Below are 10,608 nucleotides of genomic sequence, written 5' to 3' on the forward strand. Positions count from 1 at the left end.
TCACTACTTTTGAAGAATCAGACCGCAATTCTAACCTAAGTCTTGAATGCATATGCCAGCTGAATTAGAGAAATAGCTTTAGATAAATAAACCTTGTTGGCATGTATCTACCAAGTAAATTGTACAGTCTGATGTAAAAGAAGATAAGCAGAAATTAACCATTTCTAGTTTGGCTAATACAAAGTTTACATGCTTTGATTGCCCACCTCTGAATATTTAGTGTGAAACTCAGTTCAGTCCATCATGTATCATTGCTTTCCTTGTTCGGGGTTTGGTACAGAACAGACTAGTAAGCACCTGCTTTGAATTTACTTCATCTTGCAGTATTTTCTCTTTCAAGAGAGAACTTCTCAGAAACATGAGGGTAGCAAAGGTACAAAATAGACTAAAATGCATCATTTTAACAATGATGTATCCCAGTAACAGGGCCTTTCCCTGACCATGCAGTCACCTACAGCATGTTATTATTGAAGCAACAGCAAAAGAAAATATCAGAAGACACCAGAAACTACCTCTGTGCCCCTATGCTTAGCATGCAACATTGGCCAAATATTCGATGTATCAGTGAAATGTATCACTCAGCAAATAAAGCTTTTGAAGCAGCATGCCTTTTTTTTGTTGTTTTATTAAGACAGAAAACCATATATGCTTCATCTTTCTTTCACATGAAAGACAGCAGTCTACTCCTTTTTTTTCTAATTTAACAGGTTTTCTAATGGCTTTGCACAAGTACAAACTACATTATTCACAGGCTTCAGTGAATATTCTTGTTCTTTTCCAAGTCACTTGATAATTAAATGCTATAGGAATGTCTTAGAAATATTGTAGTTCCAAAGCCATAGAAAGATTAGAAAAAGCAACAGTTCTTTAATCCAAGTGTTTTTTCATGTAAATTTCTTTATTATAATTTTAGCAATTTAAATTAAAATATATTCAAAATAATTATTTTGAAAATATAACAATTCTTTTACTATCAAAAGCATCTCATTCAGCTCCTCCAACTAGGCAATAGGATGTTTCTTCCTGTAGTTGTTAAATTAAGGCGAAAACAAGCAGCTGTATATACAGAAAATAACCACTTACCTTTGATAAAAGACACGTTTCCCAGAAAACTATCCAGTCATGAATGTAGCAATAGGTGAGGAATCCTCTGTTTCCTATGGCAGATATTTCCCAATAGTCATCAACAATATAAATATGTCTCTGCCATTAGAGGTTCTTACTGGATACAGGAAGCAACTTTTTCCATACAGGATCAGAATTGGAACAAGTTGACTAAAGGCAGTTGTGCTTTCCATCCATGTAGGCTTTTAAGACCTGACTGGATAAAGCCCTGAGTGACCTGGTCTGAGCTCAGAGGTGATGCTGCTTTGGATAGCAGTTTGGAGTAATGACCTCCTGAAGACCCTTCCCGATTGAATTATCCTGTAATTTTATGACACTTATAATCCCAATATTAATTTGCCTCTCCCCAGTTTCCCGGCAGAGGTCTTAATTAGGCCTTTGTTAACTACCAAGCTTATCCTGCTGAATTATATCTCATTGGAGTGCTCACTCCCTGGCCACCAAGGATTTTCTCACTTCTGGTTTTGCAGTAGATCTCCAGGCTCCTGATCTGCCTATTGGTGAACCTTTGAAAAGGTTTTACCTGCATCACAGAACAGACCAGAGCCACAGACCCTCTTCTCTCACTGCCACACAGACTAGCAGATACATTTTACAAAAAAAGCACACCGCATTTTCCAGGCTACCCCTATGCCCAACTGCAAGCTGCTAATTACAAAAAATATTTGATGATATTATTTAATTATTAAAGATCAGATATCAAAGCTAATTCAGACACAGAATTAAGAATAAGAGACTCTTCAAGACATGATAGACAATTTTGCTAATAATATGTGATGTGCTTTCATGTTATAGTAGAAATGGTAAGTTTTGAAATTAAGATGGTAAGGTTGTGTATCACATGGAATGAAATAATATGTATTTCAGGTCCTTTTGTTAAGAATTGCAACAAAATTCAAAATAAGGGATTTTTTTTCAATCAAGAAGCTAGAACAGCATCAAAGTAGAAAAAATGGGAAAAAATTGAGAAAAGTTAATATGTTCTCTTTTATCTATAACAGACATTCCTTAGTGTTTTAGAGACAGCAATTAGCCTGATTACATTAATTCTAGTGTTTAATAAGATTTTTAAGAAGCTAGGAAGTCTGGAAAGAAATAAATAAGTCTAGAAAAGAATATCCCTCTTTAATGTGGTAATTCATGCCACATAGGAAGGATGTGACTTGAAGTGACCAAGCTCTGTAATGATTTCAGCATGATACAGAGCATCAGTTCATTGAAAGAACTCAGTTGTTTGAACTTAGGGGTGTATAATACTCTCTTTCATAGTGGAAGTATGTTTAATGCATTGAAATTACTTTGAAGAGAGAAAGTGTCCCAGTTCCCATTTTTTTCTGAAGATTCAATTTAGACCTGGAGATTCTTCTAAGGTATTCAGAGAACTCTTCACTCAGGAAAAGGGAGAAAAATCTGATTACACTTAAATGTATCAAAATATGTGCCGTAATCAGTGCACTGAACTGTTTTGAGAAGTACTGTGTTAGCATCTGCATTTCCTGCTGACAGTTTGGCAAAGCATTCCATGCAGCTATTACAAGGCACAGACTTCCAATGTAAAGTTTTATATTTCAGTCATGGAAAAGCAAGAAATAGAGCTCCTATAGATCACCCAGGATGAGATCAGCAGTGCCATAGAAATATGAAACCGATATGTCTTTCCCAGAAGATATGGATCAAAATCTGTTCAGGAAAAACCCTAGGTTAAGTAAATATGAATGAGAATTTTTACATCTATTCCTTCCCACTCAATTTCAGTGGCGTAAGCTATCATTTCAAACGAAGCACCATCATTATTTTGGAAATGTTGTGATTTGGGGGGAGGGAAGTGGGAGGAGGGTGGCTCAAGATTACAGTCTCAGATAACAACACAGTATTTACCTGATTAGATCTTTCAAAAATCCATAAGTGTCTTCTAGGTCAGAATGACAATTCTTCCTGTTCTTCATTTGTGATCTAAAAAAAAAAGAAGGAAGAAGAGCTGGAATATGGCTATCATATGGGGACAAGGTTCTGCGCTTAGTCTTCCATCATCTCTTCAACAGCTTTGCACGATACAGTAGACAAACAGGGTTTCCTACAGAAATTGCTGATTCAAACCAGGCAAAAAATAAACTCCTTTTTATTTTGAGCCATTGAGTTACCATGGGTAACCCTGAAGAGCTTTATGCTTCATACAGTGCTACAATACCACACCACTGACACCACAATTCAAATAGAAAACAATAACAGAAGAAAGAGTAGATACTATGGGCATGCCATCCATACACCAAACAGTACCCACCCCATCCCCCAACAATGACAACATCAATAGTTTGTCCCTAAACAGTAAACTTAAAAGGTCATTATTAAAAATAGGAAAATAATCTTCACTATATAATGAATCAGAGCTTATTTCAATCATATGTTGATTCCTAATAAATTGAACTTAAAAATAAAATATTATATATATAATATTAAAATATATAATAAAATGTAAAACACCAAAGTTCATTAAAACAGCAACAAGAATGGAATGTCTCATTTATCTTCCTTTAGAATTTCTGATTGGCAACTCAAGCATTTCCTCATTTTCTAGAACTAAAAGCTACATATTGAAATTTTTTTTGCTGACTTTCTCCTGAGACATGATAAATTCTTTTTCATTGCTTCACTTGCTTACAAAGGAGTTTTCACTGTGGTTGTTTAAAATCTTACTTCTTCAGTCTATCCATCAGTATTCTCTGCCTGTACTCGGGACGGCTGAGGTGGCATCTTAAATACTGTGTTCAGACTTGGGCCCCTCCCTACAAGAAGGACGTTGAGGTGCTGGAGTGTGTCCACAGAGGGAAAACAGAATGTGAAGGGTCTAGAGCACAAGTCTTATGAGGTGAGGCTGAGGGAACGAGGGTAAACAGTCTGGGAAAAAAAGGAGTCTTAGGAGAAACATTACCACTCTCTGTAACTACCTGACATGAGGCTGTAGGAAGGTAAAGATCATCTCTTGTACCAAGTAGTTAGTGATAGACAAGAGGAAATGGACTCAAGTTGCACCAGGGGAAGGGAAGTTTACATTGGATATTAGGGAAAATTTCTTCACCAAAACAGTTGTCAAGTATTGGAAGAGGTTGCTCAGGGAAGTGGTATTTAAAAGATGCATAGATGTGGCACTTTGGGACATGGTTTAGTGCTGCACATGGCAGTGCTGGGTTAACAGTTGGGCATAATGATCCTAAAGACTTTTCTATAATAAACAATTGTATGATTCTATTATCAGGACAGAAAAGATGGCTTTGAAAGCAATATTAATAAACAAAACAGAAGAGATAACACAATATCTTTATTCACAGGACTTTGCCAATAATCAGATTCCTTTTAAAAACCAATAAATTCTGGTCTGTAGAGGATTTACTCTTGAGGCTTGCAGAGTATCACACATGTCAAAGTACACGTAATAAGTTGGGTGACAGGTAAGAGACAGAATCTTACCTAGACCTCATGGAGTCTCACTATTACATTTAGATATTATAATTTTTGGAATGTGCAAATTTTTGAAATGTGGAATTGACTGCTGATCTGGAACACATGCCCTTTTGTTCAGACATGATTGCTTCATATGAAAATCTGCACAAAGCTCCACAGTTACAGTCATAAAAACCACTAGAGACTCAAATCCCAACTTTGCAAAGGGACAGCAGACTTTATAGGTTGCAGTGAAACAAAATCAAGACCTCGACAGAATTTCAGGAACTCAGCAAAATAATGCCCAGTTTCAGCATCAGTTCCAACACCATGCCATGGCCAAAGTTTTGCAGTTCAGGCTTCCAGGGGGCTGAGTGAAAATCCAGCAACTGCAAACTCACCCACAAAGGTAGATACTAATAATGATTAGGACTTTCAGAGAAATTTTCCAGATGAAAACTTTTGAGGTACTCTGGATGAAATTAAGGAAGATTCACATAACTTGAAAGCTGTGAAGGGTGTCTCCAAACACCATTGCCTTTCTTTTTAACACAAAATCTGTAGCTTTACATATGAGGAAATCAAGGCTGTGTGGGGTAAAAGACTAAAATACTTTGAATTTGAAGTTCAGCACAGGGTTTGTGCATTAAAAAAAAAATATTCCACAAATTAGATGGAGTCATGCCCCAATATAAAAGGACTGATCAACACTGATAATAAGACAGTTAGTTTATAAGGGAATTAAGACAGAGAAGGTCACAGTTTCTATAACTCAAACAAGGGTAGCACCACCAATGAACAAGTTTTGCCAGAGTATGTTTCCAGTCCTCCTGGTGACTGCAGGTGTTCTAGAATTATGGTGTTCCACATAAAGGCTACATGTGTACTAAATTCTTGTGTGGTCCTCAACCTTACACTGCTCCAAACTGGGAACCAGGCAGAAGACAAGGCAAGCTGGTCTCTTCTCATTGATTCAGGAGTGCCTGAAAGAGCATAGCAGAGCAGCAGCTCTCACTGAGCAGCTGCAGCCATTTCTTCATCAAAATATTGTGTGATGATGATTCCAGGAAAATTAAGCATACAGCAAGTCAGGTCATTCAGGGTACAGGATAAAGCTAATCAATCAAATGCTTCATGTCTTTACTACAACCATTGCAGAAACACCTTTCTTGCCCAGCTGCATGAAACGAAGTTCTACCTCCTTGTGTTTAAGTCATATTAATTCTCTGAAACCAGTGCTGCCTCTGAGTTGCCTTACACTCCAGTTGGCTCAATGAGAATAGACAAGCAGAGACAGACAGACTCATTACTCACATTTGAGGAATATCTGTATTAAAGTGAGAAAAAACATGCTTATCCCTAATGACTGTTATTTACTTTCCTCACTCTAACCAACCATGGGAGGAGTAATAAAATTGAAATGCTAATTCTCGATCATATGAGTCATACTTTCTTACAATATTCAGAGTTGGATTCTTTTCTACTTGTCTCTTTGACACAGCAGAGAAAAATAGATGTTTGGAAGGAAAGGAGAGGAGAAGTGGTTGAAATTAATTGATAAGAAGGGCTCGTTCTTCAAATTTGAACAGAAATCTAAGTTTCAGGCTCTGAAACATAAGAAAGGGACATATTCATTACCTAGAAATGACCCTTGACATTTCAAATACAAGAAAGAAATTGTCTATGTATCTCTAGCAGGTGCATTGTAAGCCTCTTCCCAGACTGAAAGATCTGGGAAGGCTGGGTGTTAGTCCTTTATTTTTATATATATTTCAATAATAAGTTCATTTCAGTCATGTAGGTTATAGCTATACTTGGAGTTAAGGTTGAGCTTATAGTGACCCCAAGCCTGTGACCCTAAGTCTTCAGTGTTTTAATGGCAGGACTCATGCCCAAACACACATGCATCTTAATGCTAAAATTTCCACTGAGCTCCCAAGAACAAAGTGCACTTCTGTCACTCAGCAATTTTTAAGGGATATCTTGAATTTACTTATTGAGTGTCCAATCTTAACAGAGAAATTCATCCAAAGTCTTTCATACTGTCCAGTTTCATTTTCCCACACCACTGTTATAGAGAAAATTCATCATCATTCACTTTTGCTTGTAAAAAGAATTTAGGATATTTGGTCAAATTTGTGCAAAACTTCATCCTTTTACTGAACTATTTTTTGAAGTGTTTTCTGTTTACAGTTATAAAACTTCTTCATTCATTCCAAACCTAATCAGTTTCTCAAGATGTTGAGAATATTTATTCAGATAGGGAAATTCTCAAAGTATTGCATTTATGGTTCTAAAAGTGTTCTACAATTTTGGTTCTGCATTACTTTTTTTTCCTCTGAACTGATCAGGATAAAATCAAAGTCAAGACAATTTTCACATCTTGTACCAAATGGATTATTAGAAGTGATAGCTGCTTAACCTCAGAATTTTGCACTTTTGCAAAAGTCTTCAGCAATAACCCAGGCTGGTGAGCAAGTCTGTTGTCTCAATTCACAAGAGCAAAAGCTGGAGAGTCATGGTATCACAACACCATGATACTGAAAAGTTTGTACTACTACTCTGAAGCAAAATTTTCAGCAGCATGATTCAATGTAAACAACTCTTTGGCAAATAATCTGGCTAAATTTGTTTGGTGTGCATCCATGCCAGATGAGAGAAGAAAACATTTCAACAAGTAGGTGAAGTGTTAGCTTAGAACAAATACGTGCTTGCTCTGTCCATGATATTTCTTATACAACAGGTAAATCCTTAAAGTTTTACTGGGTGTGTAGTACTAAAAGAAGGTCAACTAAGTGGCTGCATATGGTTCAACAGCTGTTTCCTTTGACCTGTAAAACTCTTTCTTGTTACATGCTAAAAGAAACGAGTATTTGTAATTTTAATGAATGAGGAAACCAAAATTAATGGATTATCAGAACTAAAACTACAAAACATGAAGCACTTTTTAGAAATGTTTACAAATATTATACTGCCTAGTTCTGAGATCAAACTCTGATGACCCCCCAAAGGAAAAGAAGTCTGATTATCCTGTTTTTGTTGGAAAGACTAAAGCTGGAAAGGAGCAATGCTGTCACAAGCCATGTCCACCGAAGTGGACAAAGACAGTCCTAGCACCAGCATGATGACAAAGTGAGAAAGGAATCATAGATTGTGCCAGAAAATCCCTATAAATCATAGTGAAAATGGTCTTTGCTTTGTGTAGTGTAACTTTTCTCCACTCCTCACTTCCTATCAATATGACAGTGTTCTGCTTCACATTCTTCATATATCATCTTTATAAATAAATTCTTTTTTAAAGTAATCATTAACTAGTAATTGGTCATGTTTTCATAACAACTCTTGAATGAACCTCTTGCTAATTTCTCCTTCCTTGCAATTGACATGATTTAGAAAGTTTGATTACACATTTCTCATAAATATTTTCTTCAAAATAAGAAACTAATAGTACAAACTAATAAGGGCCAGAACATAAGCTACTAGCTTCAGCTGGGGAAACGGAAAAAGTATAGGTTTTATTCTGATGTGATTGACAACAAGAGATCCACTTTCCTCTAGAACTGTCTAGAAATAGTGTAGGACTTCCTCCTGCCAAATCCTTAAACTGAAGTGCAAAAACTCACATAGATAGTGGGACAACTTCTCTCCTAAGGCAAATGGCACACATTAACCGCAATGAGGTTTTGCACACCTAGGCCAACAGAGAGGAAGGTGCAAGTTGTCTTACTACATTTTAATAACTCTGGCATGGGTGATGCACACACTCTTTAGAAGTCTGCGGCCCCCACAGTTTTTATAATTTTACACTCCTTATTTCAAGTCATGCCCAACCCCAGATTTGGTAAACATTCATAAAAATTAATGTGAAGGACTAACATAAAGACTCCAGGATTTTCAGCACTCTGTCATTCCCAAAATCATGTTTACCCTGCTTAGGAAGGCACCTGCCTTTTTGACTATTTTTCATCTCCTTTACAGGAGATGAAGCAAAACTTTCCTTCATTCTGCTTTCTTTTATCATGTCTTTGATTATTGTATGCTTTGTAATTAAACAAACAAATTGCAACAGCCATAGCATTTAAAGAATCTGCTCAGGACTTTGAAATTTCTTCAGTGTGTTGATTTTTATGAATGACTGTCCTCAAATCATCTCCTTTCAGATTCTTAACTACTCAGATAATGAGAAACCTGGACAAGGTCATTTTTTGGAAATATTTAAGATCCACTGCACTGCGTAACAATCTTGCAAAAGCGGTTCAGTGACACAGCTCTGTAAATATTTCTTGTGATTAAATTTCATTTTCCCAGCCCACCATATTTTGTGGTTTTATAATTGTGTGTGTGTGGCTCGGCTTCACGAACGAAGATTTGGGAAGGGCTGGCCCCATGTGGTTTTATAATTATTATTGAATATACTTACCAAAAATGTAAATATTATTGCTTAAAATTTTTACAGTAAGTATTGCACAAGCCTTAAGGCATGCTGAAGGTATTCTCAATGCCTTTCTGAGTAACCATAAGGAGAATTGTGTCATTCCAGTTTATGATTTGATCAACAGTGCATGGCTGTTTCAGGTGATACAGCAGAACATAAACTTCTGAAGAAAAGAAAAAAAGCTCTGCTTCCCCCACTCCCCCTTTCTTTACCTCCTTTGCTCTAGAAAGTTGTGAAACTCCATATATGTAGTCTGTAAAATCTTCTTAACATTTTCTACTTCTTTTTTCTGTGATTACTTTCTCAGAGTAAGAGAAGACCAAAGTGAAAATGTTGGTGCTGTCCAAAATCCTTAGTGTCATAATTTGCCTTGGTCCAGCTACAAATAGCATTTACAGGCAGAAGAGAAGTGAAAAAGTAGGGGAGACGTCACTGCAGCAGCACCAGCAGCCTGAACACTCTGGAAGGAGGGTCTGAGTGCAGGAGGTGAGGAAGAGCCCCCGCACTGAATCCACACAGTGCCAGGAGATCGTGAGCAGCAGTGAAGAGGTGGCCCAGCTAAGCTTTGTGGGAGCACAGTGTCAGAAGGCAGTAGGAGAAGCTGTGTCTCCCACAAGAGAACAAAACCTTTATGTAGGTAAAGCTCAAACAGAAACTAAAAACAAAGTACAAGAAGGCTCCAAGATGAAAGAGCCAACTTTACCATTTGGAAGCAGACTAAATCCCAGCAATAACCCCTTAGATTCTAAACAAATGACATCTGGATTTCAGAAATTTCTAATTTGACATTGAAGAGAAGATAAAAATAAACCCAAGGAAAAAAAAAATCTCAATCTCAAAATCGCAATCCACAAGAGCAGATGCTCTTCAATAAATACTGCAAGTCAAGACACAGAGATTTTAGAAGACAATGCAAGAATTGGAATGAATTATCAGGTTTGTAAGAGATTGAAGATAACATTTCAACAGTCAGAACGTGGAAAAGATGGAAACAATAAGAATGCTGAAGTCTTCCTCTGCTTGGAGCCCACCAAATGGGAGCTGAAAGAAAGAAATAGCAGAGGAACATTTGAATGCTGTGAAATCAAAAAAACCACATATTTATATAACATGCCTAAGGCAGCATAGCACAAGGACTAGTCATTTTAATAGTGAAAGAACATGAAACATTCAGATCATAAGAAGTGTGGTTCAGTGGAATGCCACAGAAAGCACCAGCACCCTGTAATTGGCTTAGAATGGATATGAAGATCTCATTTCCTCTGAAGGAAAGAGCTGGAGAAGAGGAGGGGACTATCCAAACTAAGAAAGAGTTTTTAATGTCTTGTAGAAGGCAGCAAAGCTTTCAGTAGAATAAATCTGGGAAAGACTGTCTATGTCTCCAAGAACATGTGCCTCACCCTGAAGCTAAAAAACAAGCTTCAGAGATTCTTCCTTTGTAATATTTAAAAAAGAGAGAGAGAGAGAGAGAGAGAGAGAAAAGTTGAGGGGGTTTTATACTGTATTAGGGGAATTGACACCCAAAGACTACTCCTTCTCTGACCAAATAAAGAAAACAAGGATCCTGAGTACTCAATATCTAAGGTAGCTGCCTCAGGTAGCCCAAAAAT

The sequence above is a fragment of the Pithys albifrons genome, chromosome 3, assembly GCF_047495875.1.
Source record: "Pithys albifrons albifrons isolate INPA30051 chromosome 3, PitAlb_v1, whole genome shotgun sequence".
Classification (NCBI taxonomy): Eukaryota; Metazoa; Chordata; class Aves; order Passeriformes; family Thamnophilidae; genus Pithys; species Pithys albifrons.